The 26,159-nt window shown below is 34.0% G+C and overlaps 1 long non-coding RNA gene across 1 annotated transcript in view; it reads right to left on the bottom strand.

Annotated features, from left to right (window-relative positions):
- The window catches only part of LOC135970204 (uncharacterized), a 354,727-nt gene that overhangs the window by 219,471 nt on the left and 109,097 nt on the right, over window positions 1-26,159 (bottom strand). The gene's annotated exons all lie outside the window — the stretch shown is intronic.

Here is a 26,159-nt window from a genome sequence, read left to right as displayed (position 1 = left end):
TTCCAGTTATGTTATCTTTAAAAGTTTACTATGACAAGTCCTTGACAAGACGCTGTTTCTTCCATAAGATTCAGTCATTGTCTTTAATGAGCTCTCAAGTTCAAATTCCTCATCTCTATCCGTCAGCTCTGTACCTTTTATTCTAAGAAGATCTTGTTCCTAACTGTCCTCCCCATCCAAATACCCAATCTTATAACTGTAATCAGCTTTGAATTTTGTTGTACTCTTTCTTTTCTGGAATCTGACCAATAAGTAGGTCTTTTCATAGGTGGGAGGGTCTGTGTTGGATTGTCATTTCCCCTCCCAGAAATAAAGGCATTTACCCTTAAAAGAGATGCTCCAGTTTGTGTCTCAGCTCCAAAACAGCAATTAGATGAATTGCTTCCAATTTGATAAGTTGCTTAATTTAACTTAATTGTAATATGCTCTTTATTTCTTTAGCTTTGCCTTCAAGTCCATCTATTCCTATCTTTCTAGTATTTGCCAGAGTAGTAAAAAATTGTATTTTTACAACTCCTCATGAATTCAAAAAATACAACATAATGGTATTCATTGGGGGAATAATTGTGCCACAACACTTCTTATTTCATATGCAAAATGTTAGTCTATGATTTATCCATAGAAATAGAATAGATTGATAATTATGCCTATACAGCAAATTAAGAATTCTTGTCTCTATGCTTTTATTAAAGGAAATCTAAGGAGATAACTAGTGTCAATAATTTGCCAAGGCATGGGTTCCACCTTTCAAAAACATTATAAATAATTCAACTTTAGGTGAAGAAGCTGATATTTTTAAGTGAATGTGTTTACTTGATCTACAAATTCATGAAATTTTAAATTCAAATGAAGAATTTGCCTAGCCAATTGATTTACATTTGCAACTCTAAAGTCTCTTCTAGAAAGCAACATAACAGAATGATATATTAGAAAATGAGGAGACAGATTGGCTCCAATCTGGTATCAACATTTTTATCTTTATGATTATATTAGTTTCCTAATATATTAGCTTCTCTAACAAATTACCACAAACTTGGTGGCTTAGAACAACATACATCGATTCCCTTGCAGACCTGGATGTCATAAGTGCAAAATCATTTTCACTGGGCCCAAACCAAGGTGTCAGCACTCCTCTAGAGGTTCCAGGGGAGAATCTGTTGGAAACAGTCTTTTATAGCTTCTTACAGGGAGTAGGACCTGAATATCTTTAATTCTACCTCAAGATCATTCAGCCTACGACAATGACCTTGTGTAACCCTTAACCTCAGTTTCTTCTATAAAATCGGGCTACTCAGGATATTTTGAGAACTAAATAAAATGAAATCTTTAAAGCACCTAGGAAAATGTCTAAGAGTGATAGAAATCTAATTAATTACAGTTGTGCTATCACAGGCAGCAACATTTCCTAATTTACATTTACCTTTTGCTTTTTGATTTAATATGAAACCTCTTTTTGACACTTTATATAACCATAATATTTCAAGAGAAAATGTTTTTTAAAAAACAGAATTTAATTTCCAAGTTTGTACATGACCGTATGTAATTACTTTTTGAGGATTGCTATTTCTCTGACTTTTTCCACGTTGGTATTTTGGATTATTGGAGGTGTTAGCATATAAAGAAAAGGTGATCAAACCCCTGATTTCTCAGGCATAGTACCACAAAGGCAAATAGTGGCATATCTACTAATGTTTCCAAAGTTCATTTTTCGTGCACTGAGGAGAATTATTTGGACTTTTCTTTTAGAATTGCAGACATCTTCATTGTAACTGAAACTTATCTGTGAAGTCATCACTTCCATTATATGTACAGTCAGACTTAGTGATTATAATACTGACAGTCAAAGTAAGTTCAAGGAGAAACTTATCTCTTTTAAACCTGTCTAAATTATATATCTCAGGGTCTCTGAAAGTTATTCAAATGACTAAAGATTTTTCAGGATATCTAAAGGAAAGAAAGCTATCAAATTAGTACAGACATTTAAGAAGTGACTTCTTAGTAAGAAAGAGACACTGATTAAGATATATCGGCTTAATCTTATCAGAGACCTAAACCAGGGTTTGGAACAATAGATTAGTATCACAAGCATAGCTCAGGAACTAATCTTCTACTTTTGACTGTAAACAACATCAAATACTTCACACTAGTATTTCTTTAAATCACTTTGTAATAATGCCATATTTTAAAAGGGCCTAGAATATTGGAATTAGATTTCTTTTTACCTAATGCAAGTTTCCATATAAACAATGTTAATATCTGACTGTATCTTTAGATTGCCAAATCATTGGGCATATTTATTTATTGTGAAATATATCCTAAGGTATTTAACTCTCAGATTTTGCACGGTAGGCTACTCTTCATTATTCAAATCTTGGCTGAGCTATCACCTGCTAGGAAAAGCCTTTAATGAATATCTATCCTAAATTACTATTTCCTATCCACTTACTCTTTGCAACATCACTCTATTTTACTTTCTACATAGCATTTATGTCTTTCTGAGATTACCTGCTCATTATTATCTGTCTTCCCACAGCATATAAGCTCCATGAAAATAGTGACCTCTATACCTCAAGTGCCTAATAGAGTTTATTTAGGCACCAAATACGTACTTGAATATATGAAAAACTAAAAACATTTTTATGGAGATAACAATACTTTTTTTGATATTGGAATTTTATGTTGCATGTTGACTGAGTTATGTCTTTAGGATTAGCAAACTCTCTGATGACTTTCAATTCTCAAGAAAGTACCTAAAGCTTGACATATTCAGAGAGCATTCGAGATCGTTGTTCTCAAAGGACCCTGTAATGTGTAAAAAAAAAAAAAAAAAAAAAAAAAAAAACTGATTACAAAAGAGCCTCATGGAATTTATTTGTTTATGGAGAAATATGACCTAACTAACAAGAATCCTACCCTAGACAGTTGTTCTTTAACTTCTATATTGAGATCAGGTAGAAGGGAAGAACTATTCATTTTTCCTTTTGAATTCTTCCTGGTAGAAAGGGCATCAATTGACTCAGGCATCTGCTGGAGGATAATTGGTCTGAAAGAGATTTGCATACTTTAGTTGAGATGCTCTGTTGTGCCTCCTGTTAAAGAGTACTACGAAAAATCTCTCATTGTCTATTTCTAGAACTTAAGTCAGTGGGAATATTTGGTATCCTTATCTAAATTAATATTTTGCTCTGTTTAGTATCAGTCCATCATGTGAACTTATCTGGAGGCTTAATCTATGTAAAAGAGCATATATATTGGAAATCGTGATTTCCACTCATGAATATAGGCATGTATGGACTGAATGTTTCCAACTACAAAAAAAATAGAATATTTCAGTAGCTTTATTCATCAATATTTAGGACAGAATTTGTCGTTCTGTTAATTTGACCTGTTATTCCACTAATTTACTAGAAGAATAAGTAGGGGAAACTGCCAATTGTTGCAGAAATAAGTTATGTGATTTTTGCCTGCTGGTATCCAACATTCATACTTTACCGGATAAAACAGAACCAGCTAATCTTCCATTCTCAATACTCACAGTTTTCAGGAGTTGATTTAACTCTCATATCCAGAAATAGGACTTGATTAATCTAAAGTAATCATCAGATCCTCACTCCGAAATTAGCACATAGAAGAAAACAGAGACTATATTACTTTGATCCTGAATCAAATCTCATCTGAAACCGGTCCCATCCCTGGATTTTTCAGTTACATGAGATGAGTCAATAAATGCCTTTTCTGCATTAAGCAAATGGGTGAGTTATCTTCTGTATGGCACTAAAACATTACTAAATAATAGTCCAGTCCACATGTTTGATGTGTAATACTACTTCTCCAAAAACATTATGCTTAGGACAAAGGCCAATCTAGAAAATTAAAATAGATACATCTCAGGACTTTGGAAGATTCTCTGTGAAGTAAATGTGAAGTGCACAGATATCAAGCACAGTATTCCCCACTCCCACAAAAAATTGCATGCACTTAAAATATTTAAACATGAGAAAAACACAAATATGTATGCATTTTGTGAAAGATGCACATAGATGATAAATAAGAGATAAACAACATCTCTAAACAGAGATAAATAACACCTCTATTCTTCATAGATATGATAAATAAGATAATAAAAATGGAAATAGTGAAATAAATTTGCTAGTTTAAAAAAATCTCACTAAGTATAAGGCAAAGATGTTACACAAACATGCACAGCTAACTACAAAGATCAGGACTTTGCATATAAGGCAACAGAACTGTGTTTTATTAGTTTTTAAGTCATATGATCATTTAAAGAGAAAGTCATGAGGTAAAATACTTATTGGAATTGGCTCTCTAGAATGAGATCACTTGGGAAGAAAGAAGCCATCTATTAGTGAAGGGAAGGCCTCCTGATCCTTGATTACAACCAGGTCCAGGCAAACAAATGGACGAATACCTTGTGGTATATTCATAGCTGCTTTCACCACAAAATTACAAGCTCCTTGAGGCAAGATTTAGTCAAGGGCATTTTCATAGCCTCAGCACCTTGTTCAGTGACTGGCACAGAGGAGATACAGAATAACATATGTGATGAATAAATGAGTAAATGAACTGTTTAGCTCCTACTAAATTTAAGAGATTGTCAATTTGAGCTTGTTTGTATCTTCAGAATGTTGGGTCACCAAAATAATAAATACCCTTTAGATACTTCTTTGAAAAATTCAGAATAAACTGCAGAGTTGCATATTCCATCTCTGAAGAAATACTCATTGTTATATGGGCCATGTCCATTTATGATAATTCTGCTATTTGAACATCATCCCAGAAAAAGAGTAACACTGCCTATTAAAATAGCTATCTAATCTACATCCAACATTCCTGAAATATGCTGAGTAAATAAATAAATAATAAGTGAAAAAATTCTGTAACTTCCAAATAGGAACAAAATTCACATAAACTAGAGCAGCAATCAGGTATCTTCAATAATATTTAAATATTTATAATATTCATTATTTTCTCATGAAACTTAATGTTTTTGCTTTTTCATTTGGAAAATGCCTAAATGATGTGCATTTTCTAAAAGATAAGATATATTTTTAGAAGCAAATTTTTTTACTAAGAAGCTAGCACTTTTTCAACTCCTTTTTGGGAAATAAACTGAAAGAGTGTATTACTGAAATATATAAAAATGTTGTTCTATAATTGTAAATGGTTTTAAGACACAGAAAATTGCTTGGAATTCTGGAGGCAGGATTAAATTCAGTGCAGCAAAATTCAAACTGCCCTTTGAACCTCCTGCTTTTTATTTTCAGAATATAGCCAAAGTGACATATAAAGGTTTTAAGAAGTAATTTCCTTTACTATGAAAAAGCAAAACTTTTTGCATCTTCCTGTAAACAACCCAAGACTCTTTGCTCTAGTCTAGGCCTAATTCATTGAGACTCTTCAAACCAATTCTGATCCTGGACTTTTAAAAGGACCAAGTAAAAACTAAAATTAATAGAGTAATTTTCTAATAATATAAATTTTAATAGAAATGTATTGGTGTAGCTTCTTAGAGTTCAGGTAAAGCTTTCCTATACCTTATCTAATTTGAACTTCTAAATAGCCTATGTAAGAGTCCTAAGAATGACTCTGTTGACCATTTATAAACAACTCATTCAATGTCTCATAGTTTCTAAGAATGAGACTTCACAAAAATTTCATAAAAAGCTCTTTATGCCACAAAATACCCTGCATATGTGAATGTGCATATCATGAAGAAAATATATTGCCAATTTGTATTACATCTGCCATGAAGAGAAAATGCATTATTCATAGCAATCCATAATAAGATATCGCTACAAAAGCAGTGCTATTTATGGTGCAATTAGTAATTGATTAAATTCTTTGTTAACAAGTAAATCATGTTAATTGGTACATAACAAACCACCTCAAAACTTAGAGGCTTAAAACAACAATTTTCAATTACTTATGAGTAATTACGCACAAATCTGCAATTTGGTAAGGTAGTGATGATGTGGACAGATTGTCTGCTCCAGCAACTTCAGGTGAGATGGGTCTACTGGGGGTCAGAGGATCTACTCTTAAGATGACTCATTCACATAGCTACTGGGTTGGAGCTGCCTGTTGGCTAGGAATTCAGTGAGGGTAGTGGGACAGGTGCTCTCTTTCTTTCCAAGTGGTCCTCGGCTTGAGCTTCTTTATGGAATGATGACTAACTTCAAAGAGGAAGAGTCCCAAGAAAGCTAGGAAAAGGCTGTATCAACTTTTATGACCTAGCCTGAGAGGTCATACAGAGATCATGTCTACCATGATCATAAGCCTACCCAGATCGTGACTTGACAATACCAAATAAAAGCTTGGGGTATTATGATAAGCACATCTGTGAATTCAGCAGCGAGCCTGGGGGAGGGGCGCCCGCCATTGCTAAGGCTTAAGTAAATAAACAAAGCCGCTGGGAAGCTCAAACTGGGCGGAGCTCACAGCAGCTCAAGGAGTCCTGCCTGTCTCTGTAGACTCCACCTCTGGGGACAGGGCACAGCTAAACAACAACAACAACAAAAAGAAGCTGAAATCTCTGCAGATGCAAACGACTCTGTCTGACAGCTTTGAAGAGAGCAGTGGATCTCCCAACACAGGGGTTGAGATCTGAGAATGGACAGACTACCTGCTCTAGTGGCTCCCTGACCCCTGAGTAGCCTAACTGGGAGACATCCCCCACTAGGGGCAGACCGACACCCCACACCTCACACGGTGGAGTACACCCCTGAGGGGAGGCTTCCATAGCAAGAATCAGACAGGTACACTCGCTGTTCAGCAATATTCTATCTTCTGCAGCCTCTGCTGCTGATACCCAGGCAAACAGGGTCTGGAGTGGACCTCAAGCAATCTCCAACAGACCTACAGCTGAGCGTCCTGACTGTTAGAAGGAAAACTAACAAACAGGAGGGACACCCACACCAAAACCCCATCAGTACATCACCATCATCAAAGACCAGAGGCAGATAAAACCATAAAGATGGGGAAAAAGCAGGGCAGAAAAGCTGGAAATTCAAAAAATAAGAGCGCATTGCCCCCTGCAAAGGAACGCAGCTCATCGCCAGCAATGAATCAAAGCTGGACAGACAACGACTTTGACGAGATGAGAGAAGAAGGCTCCAGTCCATCACACTTCTCAGAGCTAAAGGAGGAATTACGTACCCAGCGCAAAGAAACTAAAAATCTTGAAAAAAAAGTGGAAGAATTGATAACTACAATAATTAATGCAGAGAAGGCCATAAACGAATGGACAGAGATAAAAACCATGACACGAGAAATACGTGACAAATGCACAAGCTTCAGTAACCGACTCGATCAACTGGAAGAAAGAGTATCAGCGATTGAGGATCAAATGAATGAAATGAAGCGAGAAGAGAAACCTAAAGAAAAAAGAAGAAAAAGAAATGAACAAAGCCTGCAAGAAATATGGGATTATGTAAAAAGACCAAATCTACGTCTGATTGGGGTGCCTGAAAGTGATGGGGAAAATGGAACCAAGTTGGAAAACACTCTGCAGGATATCATCCAGGAGAACTTCCCCAACCTAGTAGGGCAGGCCAACATTCAAATCCAGGAAATACAGAGAACGCCACAAAGATACTCCTTGAGAAGAGCAACTCCAAGACACATAATTGCCAGATTAACCAAAGTTGAAAGGAAGGAAAAAATCTTAAGGGCAGCCAGAGAGAAAGGTTGGGTTACCCACAAAGGGAAGCCCATCAGACAAACAGCAGATCTCTTGGCAGAAACTCTACAAGCCAGAAAAGAATGGGGGCCAATATTCAACATTCCTAAAGAAAAGAATTTTAAACCCAGAATTTCATATCCAGCCAAACTAAGTTTCATAAGTGAAAGAGAAATAAAATCCTTTACAGATAAGCAAATGCTTAGAGATTTTGTCACCAGCAGGCCTGCCTTACAAGAGACCCTGAAGGAAGCACTAAACATGGAAAGGAACAACCGGTACCAGCCACTGCAAAAACATGCCAAAATGTAAAGACCATCGAGGCTAGGAAGAAACTGCATCAACTAACGAGCAAAATAACCAGTTAATATCATAATGGCAGGATCAAGTTCACACATAACAATATTAACCTTAAATGTAAATGGACTAAATGCTCCAATTAAAAGACACAGACTGGCAAACTGGATAAAGAGTCAAGACCCATCAGTCTGCTGTATTCAGGAGACCCATCTCACACGCAGAGACATACATAGGCTCGAAATAAAGGGATGGAGGAAGGTCTACCAAGCAAATGGAGAACAAAAAAAAGCAGGGGTTGCAGTCCTAGTCTCTGATAAAACAGACTTTAAACCATCAAATATCAAAAGAGACAAAGAAGGCCATTACATAATGGTAAAGGGATCAATTCAACAGGAAGAGCTAACTATCCTAAATATATATACACCCAATACAGGAGCACCCAGATTCATAAAGCAAGTCCTTAAAGACTTACAAAGAGACTTAGACTCCCATACAATAATAATGGAAGACTTCAACACCCCACTGTCAACATTAGAGAGATCAACGAGACAGAAAGTTAACAAGGATATCCAGGAATTGAACTCATCTCTGCAGCAAGCAGACCTAATAGACATCTACAGAACTCTCCACCCCAAATCAACAGAATATACATTCTACTCAGCACCACATCACACTTATTCCAAAATTGACCACATAATTGGAAGTAAAGCACTCCTCAGCAAATGTACAAGAACAGAAATTGTAACAAACTGTCTCTCAGACCACAGTGCAATCAAACTAGAACTCAGGACTAAGAAACTCAATCAAAACCACTCAACTACATGGAAACTGAACAACCTGCTCCTGAATGACTACTGGGTACATAACGAAATGAAGGCAGAAATAAAGATGTTCTATAAAACCAATGAGAACAAAGACACAACATACCAGAATCTCTGGGACACATTTAAAGCAGTGTGTAGAGGGAAATTTATAGCACTAAATGCACACAAGAGAAAGCTGGAAAGATCTAAAATTGACACTCTAACATCACAATTAAAAGAACCAGAGAAGCAAGAAAAACACATTCAAAAGCTAGCAAAAGGCAAGAAATAACTAAGATCAGAGCAGAACTGAAGAGATAGAGACACAAAAAACCCTCCAAAAAATCAATGAATCCAGGAGTTGGTTTTTTGAAAAGATCAACAAAATTGATAGACCATTAGCAAGACTAATAAAGAAGAAAAGAAAGAAGAATCAAATAGATGCAATAAAAAATGATAAAGGGGATATCACCACCGACCCCACAGAAATACAAACTACCATCAGAGAATACTATAAACACCTCTATGCAAATAAACTAGAATATCTAGAAGAAATGGATGATTTCCTGGACACTTATACTCTCCCAAGACTAAACCAGGAAGAAGCTGAATTCCTGAATAGACCAATAGCAGGCTCTGAAATTGAGGCAATAATTAATAGCCTACCAACCAAAAAAAGTCCAGGACCAGATGGATTCACAGATGAATTCTACCAGAGGTACAAGGAGGAGTTGGTACCATTCCTTCTGAAACTATTCCAATCAATAGAAAAAGAGGGAATCCTCCCTCATTTTATGACGCCAACATCATCTTGATACCAAAGCCTGGCAGAGACACAACAAAAAAAGAGAATTTTAGAAAAATATCCCTGATGAACATCGATGCCAAAATCCTGAATAAAATACTGGCAAACCGGATCCAGCAGCACATCAAAAAGCTTATCCACCATGATCAAGTGGGCTTCATCCCTGGGATGCAAGGCTGGTTCAACATACGCAAGTCAATAAACGTAATCCAGCATATAAACAGAACCAAAGACAAAAACCACATGATTATCTCAGTAGATGCAGAAAAGGTTTTTGACAAAATTCAACAGCCCTTCATGCTAAAAACACTCAATAAATTCGGTATTGATGGAATGTATCTCAAGATAATAAGAGCTATTTATGACAAACCCACAGCCAATATCATACTGAATGGGCAAAAACTGGAAAAATTCCCTTTGAAAACTGGCACAAGACAGGGATGCCCTCTCTCACCACTCCTATTCAACATAGTGTTGGAAGTTCTGGCTAGGGCCATCAGGCAAGAGAAGGAAATCAGGGGTATTCAGGCAAGAAAAGAAGAAATCAAATTGTCCCTGTTTGCAGATGACATGATTGTATATTTAGAAAACCCCATCGTCTCAGCCCAAAATCTCCTTAAGCTGATAAGAAACTTCAGCAAAGTCTCAGGATACAAAATCAATGTGCAAAAATCACAAGCATTCTTATACACCAGTAACAGACAAACAGAGAGCCAAATCATGAATGAACTCCCATTCACAATTGCTTCGAAGAGAATGAAATACGTAGGAATCCAACTTACTAGAGATGTAAAGAACCTCTTCAAGGAAAACTACAAACCACTGCTCAGTGAAATAAAAGAGGACACAAAAAATGGAAGAACAGACCATGCTCATGGATAGGAAGAATCAACATCATGAAAATGGCCATACTGCCCAAGGTAATTTATAGATTCAATGCCATCCCCATCAAGCTACCAATGAGTTTTTTCACAGAATTGGAAAAAACTGCTTTAAAGTTCATATGGAATGACAAAAGAGCCCGCATTGCCAAGACAATCCTAAGTCAAAAGAACAAAGCTGGAGGTATCACCCTACCTGACTTCAAACTATCCTACAAGGCTACAGTAACCAAAACAGCATGGTACTGGTACCAAAACAGAGATATAGACCAATGGAACAGAACAGAGTCCTCAGCAATAACACCACACATCTACAGCCATCTGATCTTTGACAAACCTGACAAAAACAAGAAATGGGGAAAGGATTCCCTATTTAATAAATGGTGCTGGGAAAATTGGCTAGCCATAAGTAGAAAGCTGAAACTGGATCCTTTCCTTACTCTTTATACGAAAATTAATTCAAGATGGATTAGAGACTTAAATGTTAGACCTAATACCATAAAAACCCTAGAAGAAAACCTAAGTAATACCATTCAGGACATAGGCATGGGCAAGAACTTCATGTCTAAAACACCAAAAGGAACGGCAACAAAAGCCAAAACTGACAAATGGGATCTAATTAAACTAACGAGCTTCTGCACAGCCAAAGAAACTACCATCAGAGTGAACAGGCAACCTACAGAATGGGAGAAAATTTTTGCAATCTACTCATCTGACAAAGGGCTAATATCCAGAACCTACAAAGAACTTAAACAAATTTACAAGAAAAAAACAAACAACCCCATCGAAAAGTGGGCAAAGGATATGAACAGACACTTCTCAAAAGAAGACATTCATACAGCCAACAGACACATGAAAAAATGCTCCTCATCACTGGCCATCAGAGAAATGCAAATCAAAACCACAATGAGATACCATCTCACACCAGTTAGAATGGCAATCATTAAAAAGTCAGGAAACAACAGATGCTGGAGAGGATGTGGAGAAATAGGAACACTTTTACACTATTGGTGGGATTGTAAACTAGTTCAACCATTATGGAAAACAGTATGGCGATTCTTCAAGGATCTAGAACTAGAAGTATCATTTGACCCAGCCATCCCATTACTGGGGATATACCCAAAGGATTATAAATCATGCTGCTATAAAGATACATACACACGTATGTTTATTGAGGCACTATTCACAATAGCAAAGACTTAGAATCAACCCAAGTGTCCATCAGTGACAGACTGGATTAAGAAAATGTGGCACATATACACCATGGAATACTATGCAGCCACAAAAAAGGATGAATTTGTTTCCTTTGTAGGGACATGGATGCAGCTGGAAACCATCATTCTCAGCAAACTATCGCAAGAACAGAAAACCAAACACCGCATGTTCTCACTCATAGGTGGGAACTGAACAATGAGATCACTTGGACTCGGGAAGGGGAACATCACACACTGGGGCCTATCACGGGGAGGGGGGAGGGGGGAGGGATTGCACTGGGAGTTATACTTGATGTAAATGACGAGTTGATGGGTGCTGATGAGTTGATGGGTGCAGCACGCCAACATGGCACAGGTATACATATGTAACAAACCTGCACGTTATCCACATGTACCCTAGAACTTAAAGTATAATAACAAAAAACAAAAAAGAAAAAGAATGCTAGAGTAAAAAGTAAATTGATATGACAAATTTAGACAATAGGATAAATCAGTGAGTGTGCGTGAGTGTGTGTGTGTGTGTGCATGTGTGTGTTTAAAACTTCTCAGGAATGGAGAAGAATTTAAAGTCATCTGCATAAATGATGCATTTGATATATGCATTGAGCTCCCTGAAATTTCCCAAAAGACACTCTGTTTCCTGGGGGTGATCTATCTCATCTTTAGGCAGCCCTATTTCCTTGCATTATGGATACAAAATCCATCATTCTGTAGCATTCACACACTTATCTTAGTTTCACACAAACAAATATTGAGCACCTACTAATTTTCAGTATGCTGGTTCAAGTACTAGATTTCATATAAAATATGATTAATTCCTTTTATATATGACAACTCTTTAAATATTTGAATTGATGAATGAAGATTTTCGTGCAGCCATAACTTTGAATAAAGATTCCATGGATATATTCCATGGAGATTCACTTAGTTTTCAAGTGAAAATGAAATATAAGCATGTATGAAAATTTATAATGATATTTTAATAATATATATTATAATAATTATGTTTATAATGGTGTGAGAACTTCAGTGAGATTGAATTTCTAAATGATTTATAATTACCATTTATATTAAATTATTTTAATTTTCTTAAATTAGGAATTAGTAGGAACAATTCCCTTTTTATGCTCGATTATTTGGCTGAGTCAAAAGTTAAAATAAGGCTGTAATATAATATTTACAGTATTAAAATCAAGTATATATATTCAGTATTTTATAACAAAACAGCATTGTTAAGTTTCAGTAGGAACTAAAATAATTAGCACTCTTGCCTTCTGCAGCAATGTTGGGTGCTGGTTGACTGCACATACTTCTAGATTTCTAAATGACCTCCCATTGCATTTAATTTGAATGTTGTTCTGACAGCTGTAATCAACCATAAAATGTAACCAATATAAAACAGACAGAAGCCTTCAGATGAATTTCACAGTATTCAGTATTGTCATAAACAATAAGCTTTGTTTGCAATGTTCACTCTGGTCTTACCTCAACCCCACTTAATACTTTTCAAATGAAATGGAGTTACACAATAAAAAGCTTGTTAAAATATGATTAATTAACTTCCAGTTCTTCCAACAATAGGATCCTCCTATTCAAAAATGAAAAACAAGTGAGAAATATCCCTGCTGAACAAATTAGGCCAGGAAATCTCTTTCACTAAATAAAAAAGGAATATAAATTTAGCACTCAGGTATTCAAATGAAAAATATATGGCTGTTGAAATACTGCCTATCCAGACTGAAATACTTACACAAAGGCTATAGTAATAAGAGATTAGGCAAGAATTCCATTACGCTTTATTTGCATGAAATCAGGCTATTAAGTGTGCTTGACATAGGTATACTTGTGTGGGCTCTATCTTTACATACCAGGTGGCTAACTGTCATGCATGGCTTAAAGACATCTGACAACTTCAAACTACTATGTTCTAGTGAGAAGTTTTTGGATCCTTTACCTTAGCAATTTAATGTTGGGACAGCTCTTACTCATTGGTAACAGCACTCACCAGAAACACTGTAATCTCGCTTGGAGCTATACAAAGAATAGAATTCTGAAAGTCTGCTTTCTGCTAATAGCTATGATTGCTTTTGGTGTTTGGTACAGATGCAGAGGCATTCAGAGAGAGTAAGTGTTCAATGTCTGAAATAGAACCAAGGGCATTTGATGCTTCCACGATCTGAGGGAGGACAACAGGCTGGGATTTATGCGAACAAAAAACCCTTCAAATTTGGATGAGCTTTAGTAAGCACAGACCACTCCAGTGATCTTTGTATCTCAAGCACTGAACACAATGCCCTATTCAATAAATGTCTTGCTCTTATTGGGACTTCCCATCACCATGGATACGATATTAAATATAGAAAATGTTCATAATTTCTGAATTGTTTTCAGACATATATAGAAAATCGCTTGCTATTTCTAAATATATTTTATGTTTGTTTCCTTAATATAAAGCATTTCCTTTTATTCCAGTGGGTATAAAACAAGTGAAAGGGTACCAAAAAAAATTCGTAAGAGTTGAACAGCTCTCAAAAAATCACTGGAAAAAAATAAGGCTGAGGAAAGTAATGGGAAGCTGCTTTCAATGAATCAACATTTTTATCTTGAGCATTATACCAGATGAGGGGCTTTTTGTTTTGTTTTACTCTCAACTTAGTTTATTATAAACAACAATAACACAGCTTATCATCTAATATCTGACATTTGGTCATCTAAATAAATAGAGGAGACATACAAGAATAAAAGTGAAAGACAAGTTCAATTACCACTAAGTTCAGCTTATGGTTTAAACTTTCTTCTAAATATCTTTTAAGCCAGAATTTCTAATAAAATATGCATTAATTATACTTTTTACCCATTCACAGCCAATACTCTAAATTTTAAAGACAAGTCTAATCTTGCAGAAAAATTTGAAAAGAAAGAAAATCACAAATAGGGATTAAAAGTCACCTACAATACTACCTCAGAAATAATCACTATAAAATATTGCCAAAGCAATTGACAAATATTCATTTATTAAGTCATTGTATGTAAAGCAAACAGTGCAATGCACATAAGATGCACTCTATAGATCTTGGTTATTTTGCATACTATATTTTCTGTTTGGTAAGCAACATTTTTAACTTAAAAATATGTCCTGAATTGTACTTCATGTCATTAAATATCTTGCAAAAACATCATACTTACTGTTTAAGAACAGTCCATTATATAGACAGTCCCAATTTTATATAACTCAACTAAATGGAAGTTATGTAGAACATTAAAGAGTTAAAAGCCACCATGGTAGGGAAAAGGGGGAAAAAAACCTACAAGGCAATAAATAATCAAACATCATGATAAATGACAAAATACTTGAAAGTTGATCTAGATCTAGATTTTATTTTTCTATTTTGGATCATGAGTTGGTAGAAACTTCCGATTTTGGACAGGTCAGTTTGAATGACTCCTCAATGTTGATTACAAATGTCTAAATAGCATTCCCATCTATGCTTACAATGTCAGCTTTCCTATTAACCTTTGAAAATGATTTGAAGAAAAAGCAATTCAATAATTTCTATTTTGTACCATAAAAAAAAAAGAGTACTGCTTTGTAGTATGTAATAAGTTTCATCTTGGTTCTCAAATTCATTGTATTTTATGTAACATGAGAAAACATTAAAAGCAATAATTGTAACCTACTTTATTGAATAGCCTCAGCCACTTTATTAACACCAAGCAAAAAGTAGATGTTACATTTTTAATAATTTACCAAAAAATTAAGTAGATGACAAATGTGTGTAATAGAGCTTTCTGTTTTTCTCAAACTGCAAATTTTATTGGGTAAATTTCCTGTGGATAATTTCTGCTTATTTAAGTTTATTTTTCTTTGATTTGCTCCTCTGATTTGCTTAATGAACTGGGCATTTGCTGTGTTCATAACTGTACAAATCATGTTTTAATCTTTACCACTCTTCAATAGATCTCAAGATGCATCACTACTTCTGGCACTGGCCATCTGTAATTCTAGTCCCATTTTTAAGACTAGATTCACATATACCCAACATTTGTGTATCTTTTTTTTTAATTCCTGGGTTCTCAAGTACCCATGTGCAGTAATAAAAATTGGAAGCGAAATCATGGGAGAAGTGGAATTGGCACTGACCACTTTAACATATCTCGGAGCAGTGAATCTATGTGAGAGACCAACAATGAAAGCTATGGCACTGTACCTGAGAGACTAATTTCTAATGATGTTCTTTTGAAAATGAAAGCAAAAAATCTACATCTAAATTTGAGGGTAAACAAAAATTAAATTGAATTTCTTCTATGTCAGCACTTGAAACTCCCTGATAGGATTTAAGTGTCCACCATTATTGAGAGATAACTTCCAATTTATAAGCCAGACACTATTGTCATTAAAAATCTCTGAGCTATAAACAAGTATTGAGACATTGCATCTTAAATATGAATATGATTGTAGGAACGTAACACCAAGTATCACCCTTCTGATTATTATGGATGTTCTTCTCCATCCTATAATCCAAAATTAGCTTGGTCAGTACTACATTCTCTAGCCCCATAAAATCTTTCTCTCATGTGTTATGCCATAATAGCCAATAAGTCTAGGTCTGAATTAAATCAATCATCCATCTTTGGTGCTACACTCCTCTCTGCTTTTATTTTGCAAAGAAATTGTGAATGGACAGAACTCAACTGAATCTGTGATTTTATTACTTCAGCAATGGCAGATTAGCCTAATTGAGAGTCACCCCTCTGAAGAGAACACTTGAAAATCTTGAAAAATTGCAAAAATTTTAACCACATAAAAATATGTGATTGAGAATATTAAAGTAGTAAAACTTGAAGAGTAAGAATCCTATGGAGAAGAAATGCCCCCAAAAGTGTGCACTATGTGCAATGCTTTTCCTCTAAAAATGTTAGGGCCTTAGTCATAGCACCACAAGCATCTTGGCTTTGATAATTCTTTGTTATGTAGGGCAGTCATGTGCATTACAGAATGTTTAGCAGCATGCTGAGACTCTACCTTCTAAATGTAAGTAGTATATGACAGTTGTGGCAATGAAAAATGTCTCCAGATATTTTCATATGTCCCTTGACAGGCAAAATTGTCCGCAGTTTGAGAACCTCTGCTGTGGAGGCATTTGATGATTCAAAAGAAGCATCTGAAAAACTTGGCAGAACTTTTGTTTGGGCAGTGACTTTGGGCTAGGGCACAAACTTTGGTGTTTAGGACTTTCAAAATAAGCTGTCAGCTTAGAAACCTAAAAGGTTATCACATAATGGTAAACGTTACCCAGAAACAGAGAATGATTGAGTAAGACCCAATTTTGAATCGTTGCCATCCTTGATTGGATTAAAATAATCTATCCCAGTCATAACTGCCTGAAAGAGGCAAAGGTTAATTCTTTTTGAAAGAAAATCGTCTCTAAAAGAAGATAATATCATCCAGAGCCTCAAAATGTATCAACAAGTTTTTATACATATTCAATTTTTCAAAAGGCATGAAAGAAGACAATAACCAACCAAGATAGAGCCTATCAAAATAAACAGGGAATTTATAGGCATTAGCTTTACAGATATAGCTTAAAATCACATGTATAAGAAATGAAGTTACAAAGTAATTAAAGGACAGAACTGATAATGTGAAAAATAATAGAATGGAATTTATGTTTTACAGCTGTAATAAAATAAAAACTAAAATTAAGAATGCAATACATATTTAAAAGCAGATTAGACACTGTGGAAGAATGTGTTTTTGAACTGGAAGCTAGTTCAAACAAATACAAAGTGAAGCGCGGAGAGATAGAAAATGAAAAATCTAGAAGAGAGAAAATAACATACAATTATGGGATAAAAGCTTAATGCATGTATAATTGGAAGACCAGAAATAGAAGAGAGATAATGAGGAAGAAGTGGTATTTGAAGATATGATTTAGAATTTTCTAAATATAATTAAAAGCATCAACAACATGAATTTAAGAAGTTTTATAAATTCTAATCCTCATTAAAATTTAATAGGAAATAAAGTATACATAGGAACATTATAGAATAGTGATGAAAACCAAAAACAAAGGGTAAACTCAAAAGAAACTAGAGAAAAGAGGTATTAAAAATGGAGTAATAAAACTGACAGCTAACTTCTCAATATAAACAATGGAGGCTAGTAGATGATAATGCTAGGAATGATAATGCTTTGCCAAGTTCTAACTCTATACTCAGTGAAAATATCCTTCAAAAATAAAGTAAAAAATATTTGCAGATAATACAAAATATATATTTTAGTTTCCATCAGCATAACTGCATTAAAGGCAATAGTTAAAGGTGTTTGTTAGACAGAAGAAAAGTGATCCTAGATGGAAGCTTGAAAATTCAGGAGAGAACATAGAGCAACAGAAAGGAGAAATAGTTGACTAAATATAGAAAAATATAATTATATACAGAATGATAACCAATCGTGTGGAGTATATCAGTCAGTTCAGACTTCCATAACAAAATACCATAAAATGGGTGACTTAAACAACACAAATTTATTTCTCACAGTGTTGAAGGCTGGGAAGTCCAAGATCAAAGCGCTGGCAGATTCAGTTTCTGGTGAGGGCTCTCTTTGTGGGTCACAGATTGCCAAATTTTCACTAAGTTCTCACATGGCCTTTTCTCAGTGCATAAACATGGCCTTTTCTCAGTGCAAAAAAACGTGATCTGTCTTCCTCTTCTTATAAAGCTAATAATCGAATAATAGGAGTCCAAACCCCATGAGCTCATCTAATCCTGAATATCGCCCAATTGCCCCATCTTCAAAAACCATTTCATTGAAGGTTATGTCTTCAACATATGAATTTCAGGGGATCTAAACATTCAGTCCATAACATGGGCTTTAAAGCATATTTGAAATTAAATTACATGGCAAGAATGTAAAAAAAAAAAAAAAAAAAAAAAGGCAGAAGCAAAGTATAAATCCCATGGGTTTTATAACTTCTTTACATTATCCAGGAAATGCAAATGTATTAATTTATATGTCACATATGTTTCAATCTATAGAGTAATCACTAACAAGTTAAAAGAGAAAGAAAATAAAATAGTTCATCAAAAGGAAGGCAATGAAAGGAGAGAAAATGTAAATATATTTCATTTGCCCTATATACATGTGATAGGGCAAATTAAATATAAATAGTAAAATGATAGATTCATTTTTAAACATGTCAGCACTTATAGTAAATATAAGCTGGCCATACCATTAATTTATTTAAAAATATCTATCAAGTGCTTGTTACGTAAGTTATTCTATCAGATGACTGTCTATTACAAATAGGTGTAAAAACCTCAGATACAACTACGCCACAGACATTGCAATATATTTCTAATAATACCTTGGGAAATCTTATTATGCATGCAAAAATATTTTTCTCTCCATTTCGGTCTAAATTATTCTTGACAGATTTACCAATAATATTTTAAATAATATAAATGACAACGTTGTCTTATATAATCTGGTATGAAATGCCACCACCTTCACCTCAAATTTTGTCTTTTTATTTCCTTCCTTGACTCCTCCTCAAAATGTCCCAAAGACATTATTCTCTTTCAAATTCATCCACATGTGTTCTACCACTCAACTCTGCTCTGTCAACAAGATCTTTATTTCATATTTCTTCTTCCTCCACATTTTTCAGTTGTTAAATATATTTGTGTGGAAAGATAAATACCAGTGTTCAAGACCCAGTTCAGACCAATTAAATCAAAATCTCTAGGGCTGGGACTGAAGTGTTGGTATTTTTAAAGCTATCAGCTAAAAGGTGGCTTAAGGGAGCATTCTGTGATGTTGGAACTGTGTGTTTTCAACTGGCTAAGGTTACATGGGTCAATGCTTTTGTAAATATTCACCAAGCTGTATACTCAAGGGGGCTATGCACTTTGTATAAATTGTAGCTTAATAAAACTTTTTTAAAATCCAAACTATCCCAGTGTTTCTAATGCACAGCTATATTTAAGAGCTATTAAAGTAAAAGGGAAAAGGAAAGTTGACAAAAAGTTTTGGGTGGTGAATATCAACAAGAATGAAAACATATAAAATATGCTTTATTATATAGTATACAAATATTTGGGGAATTATTAAAATTATATATGGATTTATGAAGAAGAGAAAACATGTGGTTAATTAAGAAGAAAGAAACATAGAATAGAAAACTAGGAATGAAAAATATAATTTATGTTCAATTATGTCTTGGGTAGAGCTTACTGCTCTTGGGTTAAGATGAGTTTAGTTTCCAGTAAGTTTCAAGAATCATAAAATTACACAAACATGCCTTGAAGATATTTTGAGAGTTAAAAATGCCATTTGAATGTCACTAGTTGAGTTTAAAAATACAGATTTGAACGTTTTCAAAGTTCACTTGGATAATTTCTCCCAAATCATTGATATAGCAAGAGATTACCAAATGTTTAAGATTAAACCTTGAGTACAATCATAATACCTGAGGGAAAAAAAGGGGATTAAATTGAAAAGAATACATGCAATACATATATAAAGACAGAAGAGAATCTATAAACTCAGACTCATGAAACTGAATATAAAAATAGTTTTAGAGGCAGAAAGTAACTGCTTGTATCACAGGATGTTGAGAGATCCAAAGTAAAAAAATTAGAAAAGACCAATAAATTGTTCCAGAAGGATGTCACATAAAAATAAGTAGTTCTATAATCTGAAAATGGAAGAGATCAAATTACAAAAGACTTTTAAGAGAATTATAAGAAAATGAATCAATTGTACATTAAAAAATTGTTAATTAGATGTTATGAGTTTTAGGAAATAAATAAATAAATATAGAAAATGGTAATAACTGTAGAAAGAACTGAAGACCAGCAGACTTGCAGAATGTTTAGAATTATGTGTTAAACATATTTAGCATCTAATATATAATATCACCCAAGTAATTATTTAATACGTGTTAATGAATAATATGAACACTGGACACAATTAGAAAGCCCTTGTACATACATTTCTATTATTGTGTGGGTATTTGTTTTGAGCAGGAAGAAAGATGAAAATCCTTCAATAAATAGCAATGTCAAAATTGTATTATTATAGACACTTTTTTTCAGGAAAATTTAAATTTAAGAGAATATTGAGCAAATTTGCTAATACTTTGCAAATAGAGCTTCACATATTCTTATAAGCTTTCATTAGTAAGAGTCAATTGGTCTTTTTTCACAGTCCAATTTTTACTTCCTTGTTTGTAGTCAATTCCATACACAGGATCATATTACTGGAGCTTTGATAAACTGCCTTTGAAACTACTAGTCGTGAAAGAGTTGTAAGACTCAGTAACATTCAAGCAAAGAAATTTCTAACGTGGCACTGGATCGAAGTTAGATCATTTATTAGAAAAGAGATTTTTCAATCTGTTGAGTGTTCACAATTAACATACAAATAACCCCTGCATTTCAAAAGCTACTCTGTGTGTGTGTGCGTGTGTGTGTGTGTGTGTGTGTGTGTGTGTGTGTGTTCCTCACTTTGCCCTCAAGCATATATTAAAGTCAGTTTGGAAATTTTTAAGAGTGTTATTTATCATTTCTTAACTGACACAGCTCACGCTAGCCTGGCTTATATTCTCAACTATGCATTGACACCAAAGACACTAAAGTGGAGTGATACTAATTCCTGTTTTATTTATTTTAACAGTTAAATTCCAACTCAGTAGTGAACAATGGCTAACCAAGAAGGTCCCTGAGTATTGACATTCTAGATGGAAAAGCAGATGGAAATTAAATGATTTACTAAGTATCTCACAGAATATTAACAAAGCAATAGTTATTATCATCTTCTATTTTTTAAATCGCATTGACTTGCACATGTCTTTATTAATGTTCTTAAAACCCACAAAGGCATCTTTGAATAGAACAACTTAAAAATACGTAAAAGCATAAGAACATCTGAAATTAATCTGATTCCCATTATTCAGATATCATTATAGCATTTACATTTTTGACTTCTTTCTATGCATATGAAATCACTTTTCTTATCACACTGAATGTGCTTCAAATGCTAATGTATTGACTGAATAATTTTATAGGTTATGATGGGCCAAAATATATCCAATTCCTTATTTTATAATTTCCAAATTTTACTCCCATAAATAGGCTTGGAGAAAACTTCCAATTGAAAATAAAAAAAAAAGTAGTATCCTTAATTAATTTTAGAAAAATCTTCTAGAACTGTATTATCAGGTTAGTGAATAAAAGTACTAGCGGTGGTCACTGTACAAATCTCTCTTCAGAAATGTCGCATCATTTTTCTTTTCTACCTGACTACAGAAAGGCCCATTTCACTGTGCCTTTCCCTAATTGGAATGCTTTACTTAAAATAACCTGTGCTTTAATTAGCAATACTACAAACATACTAATATCTTCTTTCATTAAGGAAAAATGTTTCCAATATGTATTGATGATCTTGTTTCTTCTTTTGTGGTTATCTGGACTGGACATATCTACCAACAGGTAATCGAGCAATCTTAATTTTCCAAGTTTGGTTGTTTATTAAAAAGTGGATGCTTATGGAATTTTATTATGATTATTTTTAATTGCTATGGATACATAAAAGGTGTATATATTTATGTTGTTATTTATCTGAATAGTGAGAATTAGGGAGATTATATCTGAAGATGCTAGAAACATTGGTTTTAAAATGGGAAGTCTAGTAGATAAGCAGCAGAATAAGCAATTTAATGGGAAAATAGAAATAAATTTTCAAGATGTAAACATTTTTATTTTACTTTTTTATTTCAAATCAGCTAATGATGTTTTGATATCTTGAAGATGTTAAAACTGTAATATCTGACTAGAAGTAGAGATATATGTAAATATAAGACATGAGTATCACATTTATTCTTCTTTTATTGTTTCTAAATTTTAGAGACTTACTTAGGCTTTCTAACTTCCAGTTACAATAACAATGTTCTTTAGCACTTGCATGGTTTACTTTTAAACATTTATATCCGAGATTCATCTGGTGTTTGAGTGAAAGGTATAACATATAGGTTCAGTTTTACCTTTCTAAAAAAATAACTATCAAATGAATGACTTTAATACATTAATAATTAAAAAAACTATTTGCACTAGTGATTTATCATATACTATACTTTCATAGGTATTTGTGTCCATTTTATGCTTTCTTTTTGGTGCCATTGTTCTTTCTGATTATTCATATGTAAGGACCATATTGTTTTCATAAGAAGATTTCTACTTTATTTTACATTATAGGAAGGCCAATTCTCCTTTGCCTGTGTTGCTGATCTTCATTTTTAGGGTTTCTTCATCTAGTCATGATTGCTATTTTTTTATATGATTTTCATATGAACTTGTTTAAATCCAGCAAAACTCTCTTGGTAATTTTCTGAGACCATATTACATTTACATTTTATCTTAGGGGATTGATACCTTTATGATATTTGATTGTTAGAGCCAACAAAATGGGACTTTGTCTTTTACTGAAGTATTTAAAAGTGTTTTTTTTATAGGTTTTACATATTTTATTTTAGGTATTATCTTTTTCTATTTTCTTAACAAGGTATTTTTTGATTATTGTTTGAATATATGAATGGGTTTGAATTTCTCTTTTATACATTAATGCCTTATTGAAATATTTTTATCAGTTTTTACTCTTTGTGGTATTTTTATTAAAAATTTCTCTTAAATGTTCTGGACATGCTACTAAGTGTTGTCCTCTTTTCTAATTCTTATTTTTCAAATTGATTTTTTATTTTCCTATTGTTTTGGATAATAACTATAATTCAATGCTAAACATCGGTTTAGACAATAGGATGGAAAGATTTATCTTGATTGTAGTGGATAGAGCTCTATTCTTTCTAATATGTCAGATATTGGCTTTGCAATTGAAGCATATAGATTTTTATCAAGGTTAGAAAGTCACAACATTTTATTTTATTTTATTAGTGCTTTATATAACAAATGGTTACGTGACTTTTTGAAGTTTTAAAAATGTATATAATTGTAATCACATTAATGGATATACTGTATTGATATACTTTGGCTATGTCCTCAACCAAATCTCATCTTGAATTGTAGTTCCCATAATCCCCACATGTCGTGAGAGGGACTTGGTGGGGTGATTTATTCATAGGAGTAGTTACTCTCTATGCTGTTCTTGTGATAGTGAGTTCTCAGCAGATCTAACAGTTTTATAAGGAGAAAGCGTTTCTCCCCCTTTTGCTTGGCACTTCTCCTTGCTGCCGCCATGTGAAGAAGGGCATGTTTGGTTCCTCTTCCACCATGATTGTAAGTTTTCTGAGGCCTCCCCAGTCATGCTGAACTATGAGTCAATTAAACTACTTTCCTTATAAATTACCCTGTCTTCGGTATGTCTTGATTACTAGCATGAGAAGTAACTAATACATGTATTGAACCTTCACTGGATTTCTGGAATAAAGCCTGCCTAATCACACTGTGTTTTTTAGTGTGCTTTTAAATATTTCTAATAATATTTTATTCATGAATAAGTAGAAATAGTCTGAACTTTTCCTATAAAATTTGGATTGAGTATCACAAAATATCTGCATTTATAAAAAGCATTGAAAGTTTTCCTTTCTAATCTCTGGAGCAATTTAGGTGGCATTAAAATTATCACTTTTGAATGTTTATTAGAATTTTCCAGTAAAATTCTGCCTGGTTCTTTGTGGGAAGTAGCTCATTGAAATATATATATATATATATATATATATTCCATTCACTGAATTATATATATATATATATATATATATAAAATTCATATGTTTACATATAATTCATATATTTCATATATGTTTATATGAATTATATATACATATAATTCATATATATGTTTCTATATATATTTGATGCATTTCTGATCATAGAACCAGAAACATAATGTTATTTTGAAATGGAAGATTTTCACTCTAGCACTGACTCAGAAATCTACACTTTATTTTAAATATTCCTTTCTAAAGATGTTACCCTCGACAATATTCATTCTATTAGAGAAAAAATCTGTTTTCTAAATTCATTTTTAGTGTGATTTTGAGTTATTCAATTCACTGAATTCCTGATTATTTTCATAAATATAGGCAAATATCACAATGTTACTTTCCTCCTTAATACTTCAAAGGCCTAAAGTTCACTTATGAACCTCAGGATCTAAGTTTCAGTTCTCAGCTTCAGCTACAACCACATTCAAATCCAGTCTCAAGTACAGCACATGTTGAATGTAATACATTGACCCTCTCTTGGTTTGATCTTTTTATTTCATTTATTTTTCTAGTCAGTGTCTTGGTATTTAGCACATTCACTACAAAGGTGAAGGAGATACAGGGTTACAAAAATTGACATATAGCAAATTTTCAAAACTATTATAGACTTCCAAAGAAATAAAAAAAAATGGAGCAGTCACTTATTGGAAGGAAGTAGAAGAGTGTATCAGCTTATATGAATTCTATAGTAACATATGCCACAATAAACAACATTCAGCACAACTAGATAATTCCATAGAAAGCTAAGCTAAATTTATTTTCCTGCTATCAATTCTCCATACTTCTCAAATGTGATCCATTATCCAGGAGATAATTAGGAGGCATTTTTCATTCTTATAGTCAGACATTAGGTGATGAATGGAAGTATTATTTTGTTGACAGCTTTTAGAACTTTAAAACAAAGAGTGAAAAACGGATACTAACCCAGATATTTTAAATGTCAGTTATTTAATTTTCCTCTACTTCTGATATCTTAGAGAAGTGATAAATAATTCAAAATCTGGAAGCTATTATTTATTTTTTCTATTAATTAAATTTTTAAAACTTGGTGATAGAATTGCCACATTTGTGTTGATGTATTTGAATGCTGATATTTTAACTTTAAGAAAAAACTTTTAGGAGTGGTGCCCAAGATGGACGAATAGGAAGAGCTCCAGCCTCCAGCTCCCAAGGTGAGCGACACAGAAGATGGGTGATTTCTGCATTTTCAATTGAGGTACCGGGTTCATCTCACTGGGGCATGTCAGACAGTTGATGCTGGTCCATGGGTGCAGCCCAACCAGCCACAGCTGAAGCAGGGCAAGGCATCATCTCACCTGGGAAGCACAAGGGGGAAGCGAATTCCTTTTCCTAGCCAAGGGAAATTGAGACACACAACACCTTGAAAATCAGGTAACTCCCACCTTAATACTGCACTTTACCAAGGGTCTTAGAAAACGACACACCAGGAGATTATATCCCACACCTGGCCCTGAGGGTCCCATGCCCATGAGGCCTCCCTCATTGCTAGCAGAGCAGTCAGAGATCTAACTGCAAGGGGGCATCGAAGCTGGGGGAGGGGCGCCCACCATTGTTGAGGCTTAAGTAGATAAACAAAGCCACCAGGAAGCTCGAATTGGGTGGAGCCCACCGCAGCTCAAGGAGGCCCGCCTGCCCCTGTGGACTCCACCTACGGGGA

This window comes from Macaca fascicularis, chromosome 3 (assembly GCF_037993035.2).
Source record: "Macaca fascicularis isolate 582-1 chromosome 3, T2T-MFA8v1.1".
Taxonomy (NCBI): Eukaryota; Metazoa; Chordata; class Mammalia; order Primates; family Cercopithecidae; genus Macaca; species Macaca fascicularis.
Note: the sequence above shows the minus strand (reverse complement) of the source record. Positions and strands in the feature narration are given on the sequence as shown.